The sequence below is a fragment of the Prorops nasuta genome, unplaced genomic scaffold, assembly GCF_024137725.1.
Source record: "Prorops nasuta isolate Cenicafe-Biocafe unplaced genomic scaffold, Cenicafe_Pnas_1.2 PNAS00119, whole genome shotgun sequence".
In the NCBI taxonomy this organism is placed as follows: Eukaryota; Metazoa; Arthropoda; class Insecta; order Hymenoptera; family Bethylidae; genus Prorops; species Prorops nasuta.
In genome coordinates, this window is record NW_027116916.1 from 71,452 (window position 1) to 94,768 (window position 23,317).

General features: G+C 38.6%; 1 pseudogene; it reads right to left on the minus strand.

Moving 5' to 3' along the window:
* The window catches only part of LOC136784983 (glutamate receptor ionotropic, kainate 2-like), an 85,312-nt pseudogene extending 63,021 nt beyond the window's left edge, over nt 1–22,291 (minus strand).
* Nucleotides 22,292–23,317: the final 1,026 nt, after the last annotated feature.

Sequence of the window (23,317 nt, forward strand, 5' to 3'; positions counted from 1 at the left end):
AAGGGAATAGAGCCGTTATACAGGATCATTGTCGGAGAATTCGGCGCGTAGAGTGGAGCCCTCAGGTGTGTGGTCGTTCCTCAAATTAACACGCCATCGTGCCTTGAACCGCCGTCAATCAAGCGCCACCCAAATCCACCCCTTTCAATGGCCATGTCCCGCACCCCTCTACCCCCAGCCGAGAAGAGACACACGTGTGTGTCGATTTACAAGCGACTATTGCCGGGCTCTCTGTTTTCACAATTAAACTTCTATCGACTCGCCATTTCAACTGAATTGTTTCTTTGAATGAGAAAGTAGCAATTAAGGACTCATCGCACTGGCTACCAATGAAAACTAAATTATCACCTTTTCAATATTCTCATTCTAATTGACTTTTCCCCTATCTCTAAATATCGCTATAGATCTCAATCCACGATTGATGCATGGATTTTAATTCCAAGACTGATCAAACGTTTATTAATACTGTTAATTGCCATGCATTTACATAGATGACTGAAAGTTTGAATAAGTTGAAACTGGCACGGTACATTAAAGAACTTGACAAGTGCAATGAATGAGCCAGCCGAGCGTTGTCGAGTTTGCTCGACATATGATGATCAGAATTCATGCTATATACGAGCGATGCTTGAAAGTATATAGTTTCGTCACAGTGTAAAAGTATTTGGATCGAATGGAAAAGGGAAAAGTAGCAAGGATTAGTAGTAAAAAGAATTTGGGTGAAACTGCAGAACAAAACTGAACAACAATTTAGATAAGAAAGGTTCGATTGGATGTTTTATGTGTCTTATAATGACGAGTCGTTAGGAGAGACAAAGGAGCTTTGCAATTGAAGATCTCGGACAAAATGAAGAGTTAAAGCGCGCGACGGAAATTTTTCCTGAAATTGAAAGCTTCGTCTAAAAGGGATCAGAGAAAATTGGATTCGTCGAACGATGATAACTGGTGGTAAGGTCCGGTAAGAGAAATTGGTGAATTCCTACGACGTGGAGTATTCGCATAAAAGTGGCGATCTGGAATAAGCGCGCCCTCTTTGGGCTAAATTGGATCTACCTTGCTAAGACACACGCATTTTATAAATAATGGATATGTCGTAAAATGATGTAAAGCTAATAGAATGAAGGCTGTATACCATTCCACTGGGAAATATACGAAACTCCACACCCGCGCGTCTAATCCATTTTTCATCCTTCAAGCTTTTTTCTATTTTCATCTAATACTTGCAAGACACAGTAGCCATATACATCCCTGCGATATAATTGAGCGTTCTCCATGCTGCCACTGCAAAGTGCCTTTGGGTTTTCGCCATTCTCCTGCTCCGGCAAAATTATTAACCCATTTGTTCAGAAATCCACGAGCGTTTTGCCACGAGACGCCACGAATTCCAATCTATGTTTACGTGCTAGGATCAAGAGAGAAATAATGATAGGGTTTTACTCATACATTGATAAAAAAAAAGCGATAAAGTAGAAATTTCTGTAACTAATTGAAATCAATCTCGCGCCAATTAAACTTTTTCTTACAAAATAGTAAATTTGATGGGCTTTAAACGAATAAAGACCAGGCCTTTTTTTATCGAACTTTCAATGAAATTGTGCCGGGATTCGAAATTTTTATTTGGCCAATTAAGGGGTTTCCAGCGTTTCTCTTTGAAAAAATCAATTGTGGAATTTCGATGACGCTGCGCGAAAGAGTTTTGTGTCCGTTCGGTCTTTGAGATAGAGCTTTACTATTATATCCGGGTCGTCTCACTGATGTGCAGTGACAAGCCAGTCGTACAATTGCAATCAGGTACAGCCAAACTGGAGCAAATCGTGCAGAAACTCTCAGCAGAATTTCAACCTGACTTGTTGTCTTGGAATAAAGCCGATTAGCCCAATCTCACGAAAATATCTCTTGGATCATAATTTGCTATTGAAAGGAACGTTATGAAAATCAACAAGAGCCACACAGCTGTAGCGTGAAACCGATAATTTTCTGCTTAATTTTTATGGGAAAAAGGGTGGAATATTAGGCTTTCGGAATATTGCAAAAATTTCTTGAAAAAAGTATTTTGTCGATACATATATGGTATATGGGAGGAGAGAATGAGTTGATCTCAGTTTTTCCAAGATCCCGTCCGTAACAACATCCTTTATTGTCTTGGCTGCGAGCCATTGTTTATATAGTCCTCTCGTCGGATCGTCGAATACGTAACAACGTAACTGCATTTGCTCAAGCAGAAGAGTGCTATATAGGAGCTGTGCAGGGTAGGGCATAGCGTCCGTATCTTGCCGGGTTGTCGGGTTGCCGGGAGTCGAGCGTTAACCTTGATAAAAGAAGAAAGTTTGGGGAAAAGTTGAATGGGTGGTGGAGTGGCGCTCGTTACGATCCGTCTGTGCGAAAATTCACGACGGCACGTCGACCGCGCGGATGAGATCAAAAAGTGGAAAGTACAAATAGAGCGGAAGGGGAAATCCGGATAAATCCAGTAATGAAATTTTCTTCCTTGGAAGATTTCACGATTTTGCTTGGAGTTCTCGGTAGTCAAGCGGGATTAAAGTTAAGAAGGTGACGCGCGATAGTGGTAGGTGTATGGGGCACGAGTCTGCACGCAAGCACGCGTGCACATAGACAGGCAAACAAGCGCCTGCGGTAGCTAGAGTTTGCTTGGTGCTAGGTTCAAGCTGCCACTGGATCTTGATAGGCCTTATCGCTCCTGTCGAAAGACAATCCTTTCCCAGCTCCATTCTACCAGCTCAACAATCGATTCCATGCTACCTTTCACGATAAGTACTCTCCTCACCACGGGTAATCCTCAAAGTAATGTTCTTCCAAAGATAAGGAAAAAGCCGGGGGCTCATTGCGCCCTTATTAACTCTTAACAAGGCTCCGACGAAAATGCCATGGCAAGAAATTAAACATTAGTATTATTCATATTTTATATTCCAGAAAAATCCTATCTCCCGAGTTTCTTCCCTCTATGAAAATCCACAAAATCCTCAAAATCCCCGAAAAAGACTCATCTACCTATTAATTTTCACAGAATTCTTGCGTGTTCTGGAAATGGTCTCGTAAAAAGGAGGAAGATTCAGCCCTCTTTCATTCTCGGCAATAAGACCCTCGGAGGATCGGCTTAGCAGTTCTGGGCCGGGAAACATTAATAATCATGAATATTCATCAAAAGTTGCAGTATTACTTAGTCGTATTTTAGTTAATTGCGAGGAACGGTCAACCGTTATTTAGTTCCAAGTGTGTTAACGTGGGAAAGGACAAAAATTCAGTTTTGGCGGACGGATTATTAAGGACCGCCCTAGACGTGGCACTGGGGCTGGAGTGATATGCAAAGTGGACGTGAAAAAGTGGGATAAGGAGAGAGGAGGGAACGGAGAAGGGAAAAACAGCTAGAAAAGAGGGATAGGGAGGGAGTGGGCGAGGGAGGGTGAAATGCTAATGAAAAATCGATGCATCTCTGCGACGCAAGGTGAAAAAGGAAGGATGGAAATGGTCGCGTAGCGGTCGCCAGGACAAACGGGAAATTGCAAGCGGCAGATTCGCGGGCCTTTTGCGCCATAAAATTCCGGCTGCTATGCAAATTCCTCGTCTGCGAAATCCTTCGGAAGATTAACACGAAAAGCTTCGGCTTGCTGCAACGAGCCACCCATTCTTTTAACGTAATTCTCGTTCCTCCGTAGCTTTCAGCTTCATGATCGAACGCAATGAAATCGCCTTGACTGATTTCGCACCATCCTCGCGCGCGGCTCGTCTTTTTCCATACTTCCTTCTTGTGTTTCCTACCGTCGTCTTAGAGACCCATCGCACGAGCCATAACTCGCGCGCGCAGGGAATACCGATAATAGAAAATCGAACCTGATGAAGCACCCCCACCTCGAGATTTTCAGTCTACTTCAAGAGGATTATTTCGAAGCGCGAATAGTCTTTACTGCAAAAATATATGTATATATATATATACAAAGGGATATTTTTCTCAGCGATAAATCGTTAATAGGGAATGATGGTAATTGAGATTTTTCGTACACGGAGGTGTAACGATAGTTTGGCTTGGTCCCCTAGGCTTTTCAGGTGCATACACGGGTACGAGAGACATTGATTTATGCGAAAAGCTTGGAAAATGCCTTGTCGGTTCGCACGCAGCATCAAGCCAGACCGCCGGAGAGTATAGCCAGGACATTTGCATCGGAAAATTGCGGATTAACGTGGCAGCAGGCGTGGCAGAATGGGACGACGGGAAACCAAAGCCACATCTACGTGGTGTGCGGAGAGGTTACTGCGAAATGTCACCACTACACCTGCTATTTTGACAACTGACATTCTCCATCTCTCTCTCTCTCTCTTTCCCTTTCTCTATAAACCGCCCATTCTCCTATTCTTTATTATCTCTCTTACATCCCTTAATTCTCATCTCACATTTTCTCCTCTCCCTTAAAATCTGCGTTTCTTCACTCGTCTTTTTTCATCCCCCCCCCCCCCCCCCTCCCATCCACTCGATGCTCTCCCGACTCCAGCGTCACTTTTGGGAAAGTTTAGCGACCTTTTTCACAACTCGCGGACCGTGCATATAGCGTTAAGCTTGCCCTCAAACCCGTGCGATACTCATGCAAGCTTGATGTCCCTGTGATATATGGCATGTGCATGAATATGAAAACACCGGAAAGGAACATACATGTTTGCGTACATAACAGCCTCTTTCGCCAACGACGAGACTATCGTAAATTTTTCACCTCTTCCCAGGTTCGATTATCGATCGGAAAATTGTTGTCAGAGATTCTGATTTTTATGTTTCCAAGAACGCGTTAATATTAACGGAGTACAACTGAAAGAAGGAACAAATTCTTTGAAATTAACGGACAAAGCGATGAGTATTACTTTCTTACAGGTTAATTCCTACTCGAGGGACTGAAATGATGTGCGAAATAAGATGGTAAACGATTTTTATTTCGCATACTGGCATAGCGTTTATTAATCCCGGATGTCTGGAGACACCAGCACATACCTATCTAACACGTACTCAGCCGAGGAATCTTATTGCTGAACTTTCCGGTCTCGCTGCTAACAATCCGATTAGCGTTTCCTCCTCCGACCGTAACCTCGCGAACTGTTATACAATTGTAATTTATTATTCTCCTTGCGAAGGTAATACCGCGTCCACTAACCGCTGGAAAGTTTTCTCTCCACCACCTTGTAGAATTCCCAACTGTGTTCAGCCAGACAACTCGGAAAAAATATAATAACCAATAAAATCACCTCAATGTCTATACCAAATGAAACTTTCAATCACACAATAGAATTTTTCTTGCTTCGATTATACACCATTATTGCGCTTGCCCTAAAAAAAATGTTGTACCTATTTTTCAGTCAGTCCAGAGATTTCTCTGTACAATCCCAAAATCGTAACTCAATTTTCCTCCCATTCATTAAATAGGCTTCCGGATTGAACTGTTTTTTTTACAAAACATCTGATTTACTCGCTATTTATTGTTCAGCCAAATTTTCCGAAGCAGTAGTAAAACAAGATTGACCACGTCAAAATTGATACGTATTAAATGTTTGAAAAAATATTATTCGAATAATTTTTGTGGGTCATGAAATGATATCAAGTTTTAATTGACAGTGTAGAGACGGCAGCCAGAAATTTATCGAATATGTGGATACAGAGGGCAGAAGCTCGTTAATTAATCTTTTAATCTGTGGAAAATCTCACAATTTTTTCACGTATGATTTGCATATCGTTATAATTGAAAATGGACAGAACTTGTCAAATAATGCGTTCGTTTAAAATATGTAATTAAGAGTGACGTTAAAAAATCAGATGTAAATATTATTGGAAATCAATTAGCCACATTAATGAATTAATCTACATTAAATTATTTCACCAAGCAATTAGAGTAGAATAAATTGCAAATTTTGTCTCGTATTTCGAGATTTGAAAAGCAGAAATTTGGTCAATACTGCGATATCATAAATCTTGTGGAGCGTTGATTTAGATTAAAGGAGAAATTATTCTGTTTGGAACAAATAGCGCGCGCGGCCCTCATGTCAAACATTCAGAATTCAAACAGCTATGTGGAGTAAAAGTTTGAAATTGTACTCGTAAGCTTCTAATCTTCAACAGTGGTTGGTGGAGATAGCTTCTGTGGAATATCCGTTAAAGCCAGCGTGTAACCAGTGAACTTAAAGCTAAGGGACTTTCTGGAATAGTCAAATCTGGAGTGACGGTAAATCTAAATAAATGTAACCATCTCATTTATTTGAATTGTACATGCACGGGGTGCATGGTTACCTCTCGCTTTGATAATTTCGTTATTATCGCCCTGAAAGCACTAAACCATTCTGAAAGTTTGATAGATAAACACCGTTTGAACTATTTCAAATTTAATTTAACATATGAAAGTGGAATATGCCAAAGTGTAAAAGTGCTTCCATTTGCCTACGATAATTTAAGCACTAAGCAGTTTCACAGAGGTGATAAACAAATAATTGAATATACTGTTACGAAACACGAAGTATAACGATCATTATCATTGAAAGCAAGTGGCAAATGGTTGCGATAAATGGTAACACCTAAACGAGATATAATACGATATTATCGCGCATCCCTGCGGCATTCGAGTAGTTCTGCTACTACGAGTGTCTTGAATCGTAGTTGGGTTACGTCGAGTTAGGCGAATGCAAGTAAGCTGCTTTGCAACGACTGTCTCGTTACTTTAGCGTAAACTTCGTCCCTGCTCCTATAGCCAGTCTGATCAATTATGCAACACTAGTTTAACCCAGCAATAGTCCTACCCACTTTGACAAGTCTTCCGAATGCTTGCCTTACGATAATTCTAGAGAAAATTATATCATATTCACCCACCTACAATGATTAATCTGCTGCAGCGACGGATCATTGCGAAACCTTAGAAAATTCTTATTTCCCCTTAAAAAGAACACCGTGCGAGCACCCAACACCTATATAGCTACGCGGGAATTATCTTAATGTTACAAGTACGAGAAGACGAAAGACTCGTCGCGCGACGACCGAATGTGGCGAACTTTGTATTTTTTACCAACACCGAGTTCGCGTTTCGTTTAATTTCCGCGCCAACTTTTTCCACATCTTTCGTTTATTTCTCTTTTATCCGCGTTCCCTCTCAAACTGCAAGACACGTCCTGCCATAAGATCGTAGAACGGAAAAAGGGGCTCAGCTGCGCAAAGATACCGGAAAGCGTAGCAAACATTCCTTTACCACTGTATACTCTATGTACTCTATACTGTATACATATATACATGTGATATACGTGCATGCGCATATAGCGCATCATGCGTTACACACAATTGCTGCTGCTGGAAACTGCATGGATTTTCTATGCGAAACATCAATACACCTACGATTTAAATTCCATTAAAGTACGTGGCAATCGAATTCGCAGGTATTACGGAAGAAAAGCGACAATAAGGCAAAAATTATCCCAGCGCTTTGCGACTGCGCATGTTCGTATAGAAGAAATGGACAAAAGCTAGAGTATGCTGGATTAATAAATCATCGGAATGCTCAAAGTAGAAAAGCGGCAATCTTTGCGAAACACGTATAAAGACAAGCGATACAGGCTTTCCAGGAAGAATTCAATTAAAACTGATAAGGAACGACGAAGAGCCGTTTGCACAGACGATGAACAATGTCACTTTTCCCATATATGTGCAAAGCGAGATATACGGTGAGTTTGATATTAGAGTACGAGCGAAAGGATTGCCGAGCGCAAAAGATTTTAGGCTCCTCGCCGTTCATTCTTCGCTTCAGCCTTTGTCGGGATATTGAAGGTTATGCGAAACCTCTTTTCTTGTATATTATATATATATAAAAGAAAGTTATAATTGAAAAGCTGGCTTTTTATCGCGAGCGAGCAGAATTCAAATGTATATTGTGGTAATTGCACGAAAACGTAACTCAGCTTAAAACTAAGTAACTTACTAAGGCGCAAGTTAATTTCTATTGTGCATCCCTGTCAAGCTCGGAGCCCGGCCAGTGGCGTCAAGACGTAACTGCAAGCTCAACATTAGACTTGTGTACGGAGATTAATTCAAGCAGTCTGTTTGGATGCTTAATCGAATACACTCTCCGTCCGTTGGCAGAACCTGCCAAGCTAAAAGTAAAGTAACTAAGCGCGTCTCACCATCCCGTCCCGTATTACTTTCGACTTCAAAGCCTCCATTCCAACAAACAGGATGTTAAATGAACACACATTTTTAACTCCGAGCATCAATAATGCTAATCCGAGTCTGAAGAATCCCTTTAAAAGCAACAAAAGTCTTCGAGTGGAAATACTGAAATGCAACCGAATTTATTTATACGTCCGACACGTATAGTCCGACTCTTCGAGTCAGCTCGATAATGCCAAAGTAATAATAAAAGAATAGCGAATCGCATGTTGCACCATAGTACATACATCTATACTTGCATCGGGTTAACATATATTTTTCTACATTTACGCGCCAAGTCGTCGATAAATTCAAAAATAAGGGTGAGTCGTTTGTTGTTTCTACCCAAAACCGAGGGTATCAATAATGCAAAAGTAAGAACTGCCCTGAGCAGATTTCTCGAGGGATGGTATATATGGAGAGGTGAAAATCGATGGGGATGTATTCAAAGAGGGACAAATTTCACATCTAAATCGTTGTAAGGATTTGGCCACGCATGCACGCTCGCGCGTTTCCTGCACTATACACCCCACGTGCAACTCTAAATCAACGCGAGATTGTAAATGGAAATTATTTGGCCATGGGGGTAGTGTAGCATGGGTGCCGGTAAAATGTTTGCCGCGCGTGCACGTACGTAGGAGCCTTATATGGGCTCTCAGTTTATTTGGCCATTCGAAGATTGACGGCGTAGAAAAGGGCGCAGTAACCGCGCTGGCGCTCCGGCAAATAAAAACGTTTGGCCTGTCGTGAAAGAAGCTTCTATTATTCATTGCAGCTGTTACTTATAAGTTTGCTAGAGCTCTAGACTTCCAAGCTTTCCACCTTACTATTCCACATCGTGTATTTTCTCCTTGTATTTTTCTTTTTCTATTTATTTCCCGCCTTTTTTTATTCTGATCTCCCCAAACTTTCTCTACAACTTTTCTCTCTCTCTCTCTCTATCCCTTTGATTTTCTTCTTCGATTCCTCATCGCGATATATTATTATACATTTTTTTATCAAAAATTCCTCGATTGTTTTTAATTGTATACGTACGATATATTTTTTGTGTATATATACGCAAATATTATATTCCACACATATTAATTTCTTACCTTTATTTTATTCCTATTCTACCATCTCTTACGCTGAATATACAGCTGAAAATAAGTCTGATGAAAATCAATCGTTGTATATATGCTCCAAGTTCGTTATTTGCTCCGTTTGCAGACTCCGCTAATGAGCGCGTTTTCTACCACCTGGCTGTTCCGTAATTATATTCACGAAATTAATCGTGTATGTTTTTTATCGACAACGGTTGAAAATCAACGGTCTGTTAATCGTCAATGACCAAATGCTCGACTACCGATAATTTCCACGCTGTCGAGCTAAAAAATTATATGAAACATGGAACGAGTTTAATTAGAATATAGGGGGTGTCCGAAAAGTCCGAAACGATCGAGTATCTCGAAAATTAAAACTTTTTTCGGATTATAGTATTATTCAATAAATTTATTCAATACTTTTATACGTCTATCGGATGACAATCTTGGTTTGACCTTGGAGAAGTGTTGAAATGAAGGATATTTGCCAAGGCCACTTGAAGTTCTTTAAAGGGAATCATAGGATATTTTTTACTCATACTCTTCTAGCTGATTTTAACACCCGTAATAAAATAATTAATGAATTCACCATGTAATCTATGCATTTACGAGGTATTTGCATTTGAAATTATAGAGGTAGGTGAGCGAATATACTTTTGTGTGTATAGCGATCACACCGCATACACACCACTTCACAGCCAAACCCACAGAAAATTTTAAATCCAAATATCTCGTAAAAGCTTGGATTAAATGGTACATTCATAAAGTGTTTTGGATAGCTCTCGAGGTCAGCTACAAGAGTACCCGTTGAAAAATACAGGTTTCCGTTAAAAAAACTCCGAGTGGCCTTCAAACATCCTTCAGCTCACCACGCCTCCCTAGGTCAAACCAATATAGTTATAAAATAAAAATGTTAAAATATATGGGCTAGCTTTATCTTAAAACGTTTACGGCTTTCGAAATGTTTGACACTTTTAAATTTTGCGAACACCCTGTATATCCAAGTATCTTAAACACCAGTGCTTATCGGGGAGAACTGAAATCGATGGCGAGGCCGATAATTCCCTTGCAATTTTTCATCGAACCAGGAAAGTAGATTTTACGTGGTAACATAAGTCATCGTAGTATGGCAAGAACTAAAGAAAATCGCGTTTCTCTTACCCACTTTCTAGTTACAAAGTGAGAACAGCTGTTACAAAAGTTAAAACGTTATACTGCGCCTTCAGATTTTATCAATGTTTTCCGAAACACTTATGAAGTGCTTATTAGATTTATTATTTTAATGATTTCAGTGGACCGTATAGTGTAGTCGAGTGAGAAACTTTGATTTAACATTCCATGTATAATTTCGAGTCTCGTACAAGAGTTAACGTCCTATGTAAATATCAAGCAAGTAGTTTATTGTGTGCTATAATATGAAATCATTCAATATTCTACATGGGTAGAAAATTTGCATCCCACATGATAAACTTCGATCAAAGGTGAAGAAATATCACAACAAACATCACTTTGCAGGTATCAAAAATTTAAAGCCACGCTTTAGAACTTGAAAATTTAATTAATGGTTTAACAAATAATTCTCGATAATATATATATTACGTAAAAATGTCAAGACTATAAATAAATTGTAAGTGCCAGTTACTTTACAAAAAATCATGCAAATATCTTTTCGCGTAGCATAAAGTTTTCATACTTCAATATGCTTTCAAAAGTTTGACAACTACATGAAAGGGAAAGCCTTAAAGTTATTGGGAAATTAGTGTTGCCAGTCTTTCGCCTCCGACATAGTAGATCGCCGGAAAACGAACCTTCCACACTATCTCAAAAACTTTGTTCTTCATTGTTATTCGAATACTTTATATCCTTGATCCCAGCAATGCACCCTTCGCTAAATATTTTTATGGCAATTTATCCGCGAACATATGTAGGACAAAAATAAATATCTAGAATATACAACTAAAGAAAACTCATAAAACTACATTATGTACAAGCTTGTTTAAGGATATAAAAGAATAAACAAAGGCACTAAGCACGTATAGAGTTTTTACTCTTGAATCGTAAAAATACAAAGGAAGTATAGTATCGAAACGAGTTTCCGTTCTTCCCGTTTGTCGGACATACAGGTTCATTGCCCCGATAAACGAAACCAACACGAAGATGGAATACCTGATGTGAATTTTTTACGGCGTGATTCACCTTACTGACCTACCCTGAATATCTCATCCCGCTGCAATGTTCCATATACCTCATGATAAATTCTATCCCTGCACACGTTCCACTGTAATTTTCTAAACGGCTTTTATAATTTTCTACAGTTCCATTTATAATAGAATATATATATATACGTATACATAAACATATATGTACGGCTTGAAATATTTCGTTAAAAAAGAAGCCAGGGGAAATCCAAGTGGAAAGAATCAATGAAATTTATTGTCGCACTGTCGCAGTTAAATACCCCGCAGTGCCGTATTTGCACGAGATAAATTGAAAATAGTTTGTAGGTTCAGTCGATCAAAATTCAGTGGACGGTGATACGTATATCAGAATTTGCATTGTTTGGCTGCGTCAGGCTGTCAACAAAACATGGCAAACTAAGCGGTCGGCAAACGCGAAATGCTCGCCACACATTTAATGCTCGGCCATTATAGAAATTGTGCAGATTCAACAGCTATTATAATTCAATCCTACAAGCCTCAGTTTTGACGTAGCTTCTTCCACCTACCGGTTCGCGCATAATCACGAAATTATCTATTGACCCTGATTAATTAATTTCCTACACCACTTATAATTCTATTCACACTTACATCTACCTTCTCCACAGAGATTATCTCTAAATTCTTTAACTATATATATATATACATACATGTATATACATATAGTGAAAAAGTGAAAATCTGTATAATAGACATTGAAGCAAGATTAAAACCGATCGAGCTATTCGTCGTGGTTGCGAAAATGGCTTATCGGGTATTATACGTAAAGACGAGGCAAATTTGCGGATACCGCGTACTGCAACGGTGCCCAAGTAAGAAGGAGAAATGTTGACAAGGTAACGCGACGAATCCGAAACGCGGTTTGTTTTCCATAGCGAAGGGGTGCAGCGGTAACGGTGAACAACGACGTGAACTTTCAAAATAGTTTCTGCTCACTGCGTGCTCGGAAATACTTGTGAAACACGGCTGGCATTGCGGGAAGGATGACGGGTTAAGTGGGGTGAGTGGGTGGTAAAAAGGGGAGAGGGGAGAGGGTGAGAGAAGTGGGAGGACAAAATTCGGTAGTAGTTAAATTCACGTTCTATGTAAGGCGTCTCGCGACAAGTACTATACGAGGCAGGGACATTACCGTGGTGAATAAATTTACAAACCACCCCCTATCCCCCCTCACCCTCCCTTTATTCTAAGAATCCATCAACAAATAGCTCGAATAAAAGATGTAAGCGATTACCACACACACACACACACACAGAAACTCACCTTTTACCAATCTTGATAGTTTAACGAAATTTTAAAACCATTGTTATTTCACGGGTTATTATGTTCTCCGTAATAAACTAATTAAAACTGATATTGTTTCAATATACCGAGCTGCGCTGCAATTGATGCTTAAACTTTGCATATTGCATCCATACCAGCACTTTATTTATCATTTCTTGTGCTTTTAATGGGAAAAGAATAATTAAAATAAAATATCTAATTTTGACATCGATTTGAGCGTCACATAATCAACAGATGTTAAAACCGCTCTGCTTCGACGCCAACGTATTAAAATTTATCGAACAATTTAGCAGCAACGTTTGGTCGGAATAACGATTGAGCCTGGTGCAAACTTTATTATTAAATATCTATTATCTACGTTAAACAAATTGCTAACCCAATAATGCTTATTGCCTAAAGATAAACGTTAACATAATACTATTAATTTTACGAAGCATTGTTTAATCCATTTTAATTAGACTAATGAGTTCATTTGCAATTATCAAAAAACTTATGAATGCGTGTAATTTCTAATAATGATCGATCAATTCAAATTATTTGGAGATTTTTTTTAATCTCATTAAACGATTAGTTTTTGAACCCTTTCAAGCGTGGTGATAATTCACGGTACCACCTTGATATTTCATAAAATATATTGACTATTTAACTTATGCATTGTGTGTGTTGCTTTAACCATGCAATTTCTTGAGTGGGTGACATTCTTGGATACACCCAGATAAAAATTCTGTAAGTCGGTTATAAATATCGCCAGTAACTTTTAAACATAAAAGGATTTCACTAGACTTGTCAAATAACAGGATTTTCGCGCCAGATGTCGAGCGTTGTTTCACACATTCAAGCAAATATGTGTGAGCAGCCAGAAGTTGCTACTTGCAGTGTAATCAGGTGAGCTTGGAAAATCAATAAATTATAGCCTAATATGATTACAATCATAGCCGACTATAAATATTCACCCATCATGCATTGCTACACTTAAATAAATAATAAATTTATTGTTTTACCTCAAATCATGCCCTCACAATTAACGCTAAATCTACATTGATAATTCTCCAACTCTCCTTTTCCTCTCTTCCGCCTATTTCTCATAATATCTTCACACACATTTGTCTTCTCATTCAGAGTAATTTATCAAACACTTTGAAGATGTTTAGACAAATTTTCGTCACAATGGTCACTATTAATCTTTTTGCTATACATACTACATAGCACCTACAAAACTATTTTATAAGTGTCACTTGTACGTGGATAAAAGCAAATCTTCCATTTATTGGTAAATAGCATGATAACTTATATCTGTTTGATAAAAATCGAAATGAATGAAATTTTATATAATTTCTAATATTTACTAAACAGAAAAATTTGCCAGTAAGTGGGAAAACTTACCCTAAGAGTATAGCTATTATGAACTCAAATATTCATAAGCAATATATTGGTCAACGTTATTTCATGTATGTTATTTGCAAAGCAATTATCTTGAATTCTGACAGCAAAATAAAAGTTCTATGTATTATTAGACTAAAGAGATAATAACGTATCTATAAACATTTATTAACGTACTCGTGATACTTTTAAAGTAGTTTTTTAATTATGACCGTGATAGAGAAAAAATGGTTTTGCTGGAGCGATGCAGAAGCCAAATAGTTAATAGTGACTATTGAGGTGCAAGTGTAGCTGAGAATTTTCATTGTTGAATAAATTATCTTGAGCGAGAGACGTATATATGAGAAAAAATTAAAACAAAAAACAGATGAAAAGCAGAGCAAAGCTAGAATATTAATCAATTTTTGATTAAGCGTAAATCGTGCCTGAAATACATAATAAAATTATTACGTTTAACTGTAATAATTATAAACTATACTTGTATTCACCGTTATGATTGTAATCATAGTAATCTACGATGTATCGATTTTCCGAATCCGGTTGATTACTTTGCAAGCAGCAGATGCTCGCTGTTCATTTATATTTGTTTTAATATGTGAGATGAGGCTCGATATCTACCGCTCAAATCGTCTCATATGATAAGTTTACTTAAATCTTTATTCATTTAAAGGTGCTGTCGATATTTAAAAACAGACAACAGGATCTGTGAATCTGTGTATTCCCAAGAATTCTACTCCCCAAGGAAGTGCATGGTCAACGTAACACAGTGCGGTTGTCGTATTCACACAAGTGGATTTGTTCTTATCACTATACTGATAAGAAGAACAAGGAGAAACAACGGAGAAGACATAAATATTTATCGTATTTACCATATAAATGTTATTAGTAAATAAATATAAAAAACGAAATTTCGCTCAAAAAATTTGTTATCAACGATTTTGTAAAAAATAAGCGCTTGAAAATTGGTATCCCATAACTTTATTATAATCACTACTATTGGAGATCGGAGGTGTATTGGTGTGAGAGGTCCGGGATTCTCGGGCCGCATCACTCCAGCGCACTCTCCGACTCTATTTCACACTCCCCACTTTATCACAACGCCGCCAGATGGCTTCTTCGCGGAGCGTTTCTCATTATATAGTCAAATGTTGCTCGAAATGTACTTAAGCTCGCGAGCTGCGCCGTCTCGACATACTATGACCTCGGTGAATGAAGTACTGCATTGTATAGCACCAAGAGGTTTGTAATTTGATTTATGATTAGAACTATCTTTGAATAGTATGTAAGAAGAATCAGTTCTGATTTGAGATTGTAAAACAGCTTTCCACAAGCCCCCTTGCGTTTACTTGGCGTATAAAACGGTATTCGTTCTCATACCGCGTGTCCGCGTGTACTTTTCCTCAAATTCTTCAGCCTAGATATCGCTCAGACCAGGCGATTTAGTGGGACACATCATGGACTATATACCGTTATCCTTAACTCGCTTCATGAAAAGATCCGGAATCGATACAGGGTAGGAAAAATGTCCCGACCTTTTATCTCTGCGAACATCTTATCTTTTCGATATAAAAAATCGAATATTTCTGTATGCCACTAAATCCAAATAAAGAGTAAATTTTTCAGGCTTTTGCAGGCTCTTTTGATTTTTATAGAAAATACTTTTGTTTAATAAATCTGCAGTAACTTCAACCCCACTTTCTTCTCTAATGTCGCAACCAACAGAATTGTCTTTCGCCTCAATTTTATTAATATTTAATTCAACTTCACTTCCATAATGACGGATAAGAGTAGGTTCATATGATCATTGTTTGAAACAATCCGCTACCATTGTCTTCAGCCGTGGTGAAGAGGAAAAAACTGGACAGTTGTTGTCTGAACGTGCAGGAGAAAGAAAGAGTAGGCAAGGCATGAATGTAGATTCCTTCAGACATCAATTCATAAGTTTTTATTGCACTTTTAATATCTTCTTTGTGAATGCCTACTGTGACTCTCGTTAATATGTGCTGAGGCCTCTCCCAACAATTCTTCCATGTATCCTAAACATATATCTGCTCTCCAATGTTTTAAATTCAGAATAATTATATTTAAAGTCTCTTTTATGTACAATGGAAGCGTTTAGTATTTTGCTATTTTTTTGAATAGTATTATTATGTTCCTCCTTGATCACCAGCTTGAGATCGTTAGTACATATGTGGATCTCTAATAACTATATTTATGAAATATTAGACTTTTAAAATTCAATCAGCTGTTCTATTATAGTGGACGATTTTTTAAAAAATTAACCAGAATTGATCGCAATATGTTACTAAAAGGGTTTTAGCAGCGTAGATGACAAATATAAAGTTCAAATTCAAAAATTTAATTGGGCGGACATATTGTGAAAATTAAACCGGATCTGATTATATTAGAAATTTTGTCAAGCCAAATTGGACCTCCAATTTTGAAATCTCAACATTTAACTTAAAATTCGCTATTTACAGTGACCCCAAAAACTCCCAAGTAAAAAGATTTCGTCTGCAGTTTTGCCTAAGAGAAAAATATGTGCTTTAAAGGGTTAAACGAGATGTTTTAAATGGTGATTAGGATATATGTTTTAGCTTACCTCGTTTTGAGGCATGGAAGCTGTCCTGTGGTTTTATCTGCTCAATCTGCGCGCTCAGGCGGGACTTGGGCAGTACGTCCCTGTTGGCGTTGATCTTTTCCACTGCATAACGAAAGGCTACCTCCTGCTTGTCATCCGACGGATGAAACAGCCCACCTGGGAAATCACGCATCCATATTAAAGGGTGCTTTGACGAGAACCACGCGTACACTCCTTATTTTCCACCTCTGCCATTTCCATAACCCAGTCTTAACCCCCACCCCAAGTGCCAACTTTTCTAACCTCATCCTTGAAATTTTCATCCCCTTCAAGGAAGCACCTACATAAGCCGCAAATATATGCAATTCCACTATACAGGGTACATGGCCGGCTAAGTTATGCCAATCCGAAGAATCTGGACAGAGGCGAAGTTTTGAAGGTAAAAAAACTAAGTATATTTTGATCCAGTGCTTATATAAATACAAATATTTTTAACGTAATTAATGTATAACTAGTTCTGTGGATTTAGTGTATAGTCCTACGTGTATTCTGTTTAGATTCATTTTCATCGTAAAAATGTTGAATCCTAGCAGATTGTGCAGTATATAGCGATTTGTCACGATAAAACTTTGAATTTTTTCATGATATTATGATCGGCTAAACCACACACGCCTGCGCGTTTGTCGCGAACGTCACTGCAATACTTTATACTGCGAAGTAGTGAGCGTTACTTTTTATTTTTTGCATGGTGGAAGCTAGCAGGTATAGGATCGTAGAATGATTACGAGGCAACCAAATTAAGGCAAATTAAGTTTAATGCTGACCAACGAACGTTTGCTTCCCCTTGATTTGTGGTAGCTTCAGCGAGTGAAAGAATTGCATAAACAAGGAAGCAACTTGGAGGCATTTGCCTAAGAGAAGATGAATAATTAAGCTAAGCAAATTAATTAATTGCCGTGATGCGGATTCCAACTGGTCGTGTGTTACTGTCCGGAGTGAATGCGTAAAAATTAAGAAGCGTATACGCAAGAGTTTGGCTATAGCCTAAAAGGCCTAGTAGAAAGGCAAAATTGGGTGAGCAATTCAAACAACAGTTGAGAAATGAGTCTCTTCGTGCTTATAGATACGTGAGCAGTAATCGTTGACAGAAATTCGCAATGATTCATAGGCTTGGATCTGTCGTCCAGCAGAATAAAATAAAAGCTCCTAACGTGACGAGTGCTTCTTGTGGGATGGTATATAAAAACACAGTTTGACATTTATTTTTAATACATAAATTTAATAGGCCTAAAGGACTTTAATACCTAGATTTGATCGGTAAGGGGCAATGAAAACTTGGAAAAGAACCTCCGTAAATATAGCTGCTTGTTAATTTAGTATACTATAGAATTACTTAAGTTTTAAAATGATTGATTTTGATAAAATATTATACTTAATTTCTTCCCAGATGGCTAAAATCTAATGTCATATATAATGCGTACAATTCATTAGTATTATTATGTTAATGATAAAAGTCATAAGTGAACCTTTCAATTCTATTTGTGGAATTTTTGCAAGTATATTTGACAAATAACCGAAAAAAAAAAACAGATCAACCTACCTTCGATTAAAGACAGAGTGTGATGTCCGCGATATTAGGAAATTTCAATTGATAATTACTATTTAATTAGAGATATGTTTCGAAAAAATTGAAAAGGATTTTTTCCTTAAAATTCTCGATCCTCGTTAGGATTCTCGATTGCACAGGACTTAAACGACCACCATGTATATAAATATACTTGCAAGAATAAGTGAAATATGCTAATGGCAACTTTTGAAGAATGTTCCTTGGCAACTTGGTAATTGGCTGAATTGTCGGAGAGAAGCTAAGAGGGAACGTCTCCCTTTTTACATTACGTCTCTCTTGCAGGAAAAGCGTAAAAGCTGAGATAGGAAGTAACGGAACGTTTACACGCATTAACCGACACCTACAAGAGTGTAGTGGTTAAACGTATAATTTCTACTCATACTTTAACTACAAGCAAGTAGGTACAGGTCCGGTTCTGCAATGCTTATGGACTTATTTTTTACCGCAAGCCTTGATCCGTCTCGCCACGTTTGCGGTGCTCTCGCTTAAATCTTGGTTCACCCTATGCCGGATAAAAAGCCCATCCACGTTATTCAAAAACTCTCTTATACATAAACTCTCCATGAATATTCGTCTCCCGTCGACTTAACAGATAATAGTCTTATTTCTTGCTAATCTTAAATTCTCCCAGCACTGCCTTTGCCAACGATTATACGCTTTAACCTGCAGCATTAATCCATATTTCATCCGACTATTACTATATATAGGTACTCTTTTCCCTTGAAGGAGAAATTATTGTTCGTCGATTAAGGAACGAACGTTCGCCCGAGATTTATAGAATGATTTCAGTGACAATATGAAAGTTTGCTCGCCGTTTGTCACAGGTAAATTTAGAAGGAAAGTGCAAAGTACACGCACTGTGTTCTCAACTGCAATTAGACGGTACACGTACGGACGAGTGAAGAATCAGCGTCGTAAATTGAGTTAAACGCAGCACTCGTCATAAAGTAACAAGAGTTAGTGCCACGTGCGCCAGCTTGCCTCCACGATTTATAGAATTTAACCGATAGATTTACGCTCCTCGTTAGCGGCTGGCTATCGATTAATTTCCACCAAGAAGCCAGTCACATTGGATCAGCGCTAATCAATGTGCCAATAATAATGGCTGTAATAACACAAGGGATTAGCGATTGCCAAAAAAAGAATTTGTGGCAGATGAAGAGGGAGCGAAAGAGAATAAGAGGGAAAGAATGAAAAATGGTGAACAGAATGACCGACGCTGCTAGGGCAAATCTCACGTAGTTTGGCTGACCGAACGGGCGTATGGGAGATCCCTATAGTTCGATGATGATCTATAAGCTTTGCTATTATTTTACTCAAAAAAGGCAGTCCAATAATTTTGTATTTTTCAGAGATTTTCGCAAGCTCTCCCTCCGCGTTATATATCAGTGCATGAATTCAATTCCAATTCCATTCTCTCGTTCTCTTACCCCCACCCCCTTCACTCTAAAGTTCCGCCTTAATTATTCGACATCAAAGCTTACCTCGTTAATTTGCAAATACTTTTAGCAGGCAAGTCCTGCATTTTAAAACGAAATGTTTATCGAGGGGTTACACTCTACGTCGAATCATGTTTGAACCAAGTTTGTTTATCGTTAATTAAGGAATTCGAATATTGGCGGTTAAACTTTCCTTGAGATCGCTGCAGAGTTCATATTTGCGTGCACTGTAATACTCTAGATTGTTATCAAATTGGATAATTGACGTTGGTTATTGTTATGATCACTTATTTACTACGACTGTAAGTAATCGCAGTTTGTCCCGTCGAGTTCTGAATCCGCTTAAATTTAGTTGCGATCGATCAGTTTGATTAATGACAATGGAACGTGGAACAATCTTCATTATAATATAGCAGTAATTAAGCAGCTCATCGATTAATATTTCAGGTTTGACGTTACAGCCAACGCGATGACGATTTGTCTGACTTTGAAGAAACTACTATTATAACGACGAGTGTAATCAATGAATTACTGACTTCATTCGATGGATTGATGTGCCAACGGGAATTTTTTCTTGTCGCCCATTGAATCAATGGGAATTGAATATTCATCGATCGTTAATGAATTATTTCAAACTAGTGGCTGGCTGGCTGAATCGTGGCGTTTGCTGCTACGTTAGTATCTCTGTCACGCTACTCTCGGTGTGACCCGATGCCAGTGACAGCCTCGTTACGGTTAAACAAAAACAGTTAATTGATACCGTTTCGGAATGTTACCCGTGCCAGTAATTCCCCCTCCGAACTTCAAATTAATTACTACTCCTACTGGTACACATGGTCAACCTGACCCCTAATATACATTAAAAAACGTTGCCCATTACTTCCCTTTTTATAGCCTCGTTTCTTAAGAACCCACAAAGTACCTCTGTATATTTACCGTGAATAAAACACCTGGACCAGTGCAATACTTTAAGAAACTTCTTTTTAAGAGCTAACTAAAAATTATATTAGAAAATAATTTACGACGATTCTGAGATTATTGTTTTCCATGGCAAGTAGGGACAGCTTGTTGGGCCTAAGTATGGAATTTTGAAAACGCTGACTATCCCTTTATTCTTAGGGACATCCTTCTGGCTACTCGAAAAACGCAAGCTTTCGAAAGATTGCCGAGGTACCATGTACTATACATATATATATATATATATATATAGGTTCATATAAAAGTTCTACGAATGGAAAGCTCTTTATTCCAGGATATCAAATTATACCAGAATATCTTTCATCCCGTTCGATAAAAACCAATGTCCCGAGTATTGTGACGTTTCAGTACGTATTTACTAGTATTCTCCAAAGTGGCGTGCATGCGTAAATATTTATCCAACGGCATCGTGAGCATTTGGCTAGCCCATCGCATGGGTTGCGACCGCTTCCACCGTAACTGGAGAGTTCATCGATTAATAACATACTGTATGCCACATGTATATTTAAAGCATCCACTCGCACCCGATGTGCACGTATCTATATACGGGAACACGAAATCGGGAAAAATTAGTCGCAGCTTTCGGACCTCCCCCCTTACCTACATACTGATATTTTCAAAATAAACAGTCTGAGCAAAAAAAAATCTCGTCTAAACTCCGCTCGCTCGGAACAGTGCCCATTCGTTTTGATTTGCCATATAATGTTGACAATTCTATACTATACGAAGACGAGTACAATATGAGCGCATACAACCACTCATCCATGTATACAAACATGAATAGCCTTAATCCGCTTCGTCGTCGATGTTGCTTTTCATGATTCAACGAATTCTAAAAAACAAAAAAGAAAAAAAAATCGGTCATCCGATGCGGATTTTTTACTCCATTAGCGTAAACCTCTATTTGTTACGCTTTTATTATCGCACGTCAATTTACTCGAGTATTAGGAAAATCTTAAACCCTATATTTATATATACAAGCTCCGTAAACTGTATTATCATTAGTAATCGCGATAGGTTAAATTCACAAGAATACAATCAAGATTCATTGTTTATATGCACAAATTTTCCTTCAATTGTGCAAAAAAGAAAAAATAATTTTGAACGTTGCCGGGAGTTAAGAAAAAAGATTGGTTTTCGTCGAAAGGGCTTGAAAAGTTATGTAGGGGGTTGTGGGACTGCAGGATAAGGCGGGGTAAGAGTATAAAGAAATATTTATCGCTGCTAATTCATCATGGTGTTGGCGAATAGGAGGGCGGTAGGATTATAGTAGCTGAACGTGCAACGGGCGGCATGGAATCTAAAGAGAACGTCTTTCCCGCGGGAAAACGTGGAAAGATACTCACCTATCCTAATGATATCAGGAAGAGCCGCGGTGTGGGCGGCGAGGAGCGCCAGCAGGAGCCACCTCGCAGCCATTTCCGGTTCCGGTTTGCCCCACCGTCTCTATCTCCACCGCCGCCGCCACCACCGCCGCTGCCTCTCCTCCTCCTCCTCCACCTCCCCTGTAGCCTCAGTTTTAACCTCAGACTCGTCCACCGCCGCCACCTCCTCCTCCTCCCCCGCCGCTACCACCGCCGACGCCGCCGACGCCGAAGAAGCTTACGCCGCTAGAAAACAAGATGGGAAAGCGAGTTCATTAAAATGCACGCCGCAACCGTCACATCCGGCTTGAATGCCTTTCTCGTTTATGGCAAGATCGCATTCTCACTGATATCATATCACGATCCTCCTTGATCAACTGCCGCCGTTATCTTCTGTCCTAACGTTTACCCCGATTAAAACTGTAAAATCAATCTCCCCCACCAATTACAAAATATACTCTATTGTCTCCAGCATTTTCCTTCCTATACTTTCTGTCTTTGTCTCAGTAACTCGTAAATTTTCCTAGTCGCTCGAGCATCTTTTAATATTTTCACATCATTTGCGCTGCAATTAATTCATCAGTTTATATATAATCAGTAGAAAAGGTAGGAGCTACATGCAATTACGTAATCTAAATTTTAGTAATTTAATTGTAATTTAATCTACTATGGAAAACATTGACTATTTTAAATTTATAAATGGAATTATATATCCAGAAAGCATGTCGATTCCACCTTCATTATACTCAGGCTTCGCAAAACCCTACCGGATAGCTTTCATGGTTGAACTCTACTTCAGCAGTTCAGCAAGTATATATATACGCATGAGAAAAATGTTATAATGAACTGATTAAATCTTAAAAAAAAACTTTCTCTCCCCGACTCTTTCTCTCCAGCTTTTACGGGTTCATTATCTCTCCATAAGTGTCCCGGAAGAACAATATTTCTACATCAAATAGACCGAGACATACGCAACCTCCGCATTTATTTTTGGTCGCATTGGAACCCCGAGGTGAATAGGTATACCCAGAAGTGAGTTTGCCGAAGCAGGGGAAAACTATAAGTTCTGCTTTGGGCTGAAGAAAAAAAGTCTGGAAAAAGTTTGCACGCTCTTTTGGTATCGTTGGACGACTTCTTTGTTCTGCTGCTTTTCTACTTTTCTTTCTAATACGAGAACCGAAAACAATTTGAAA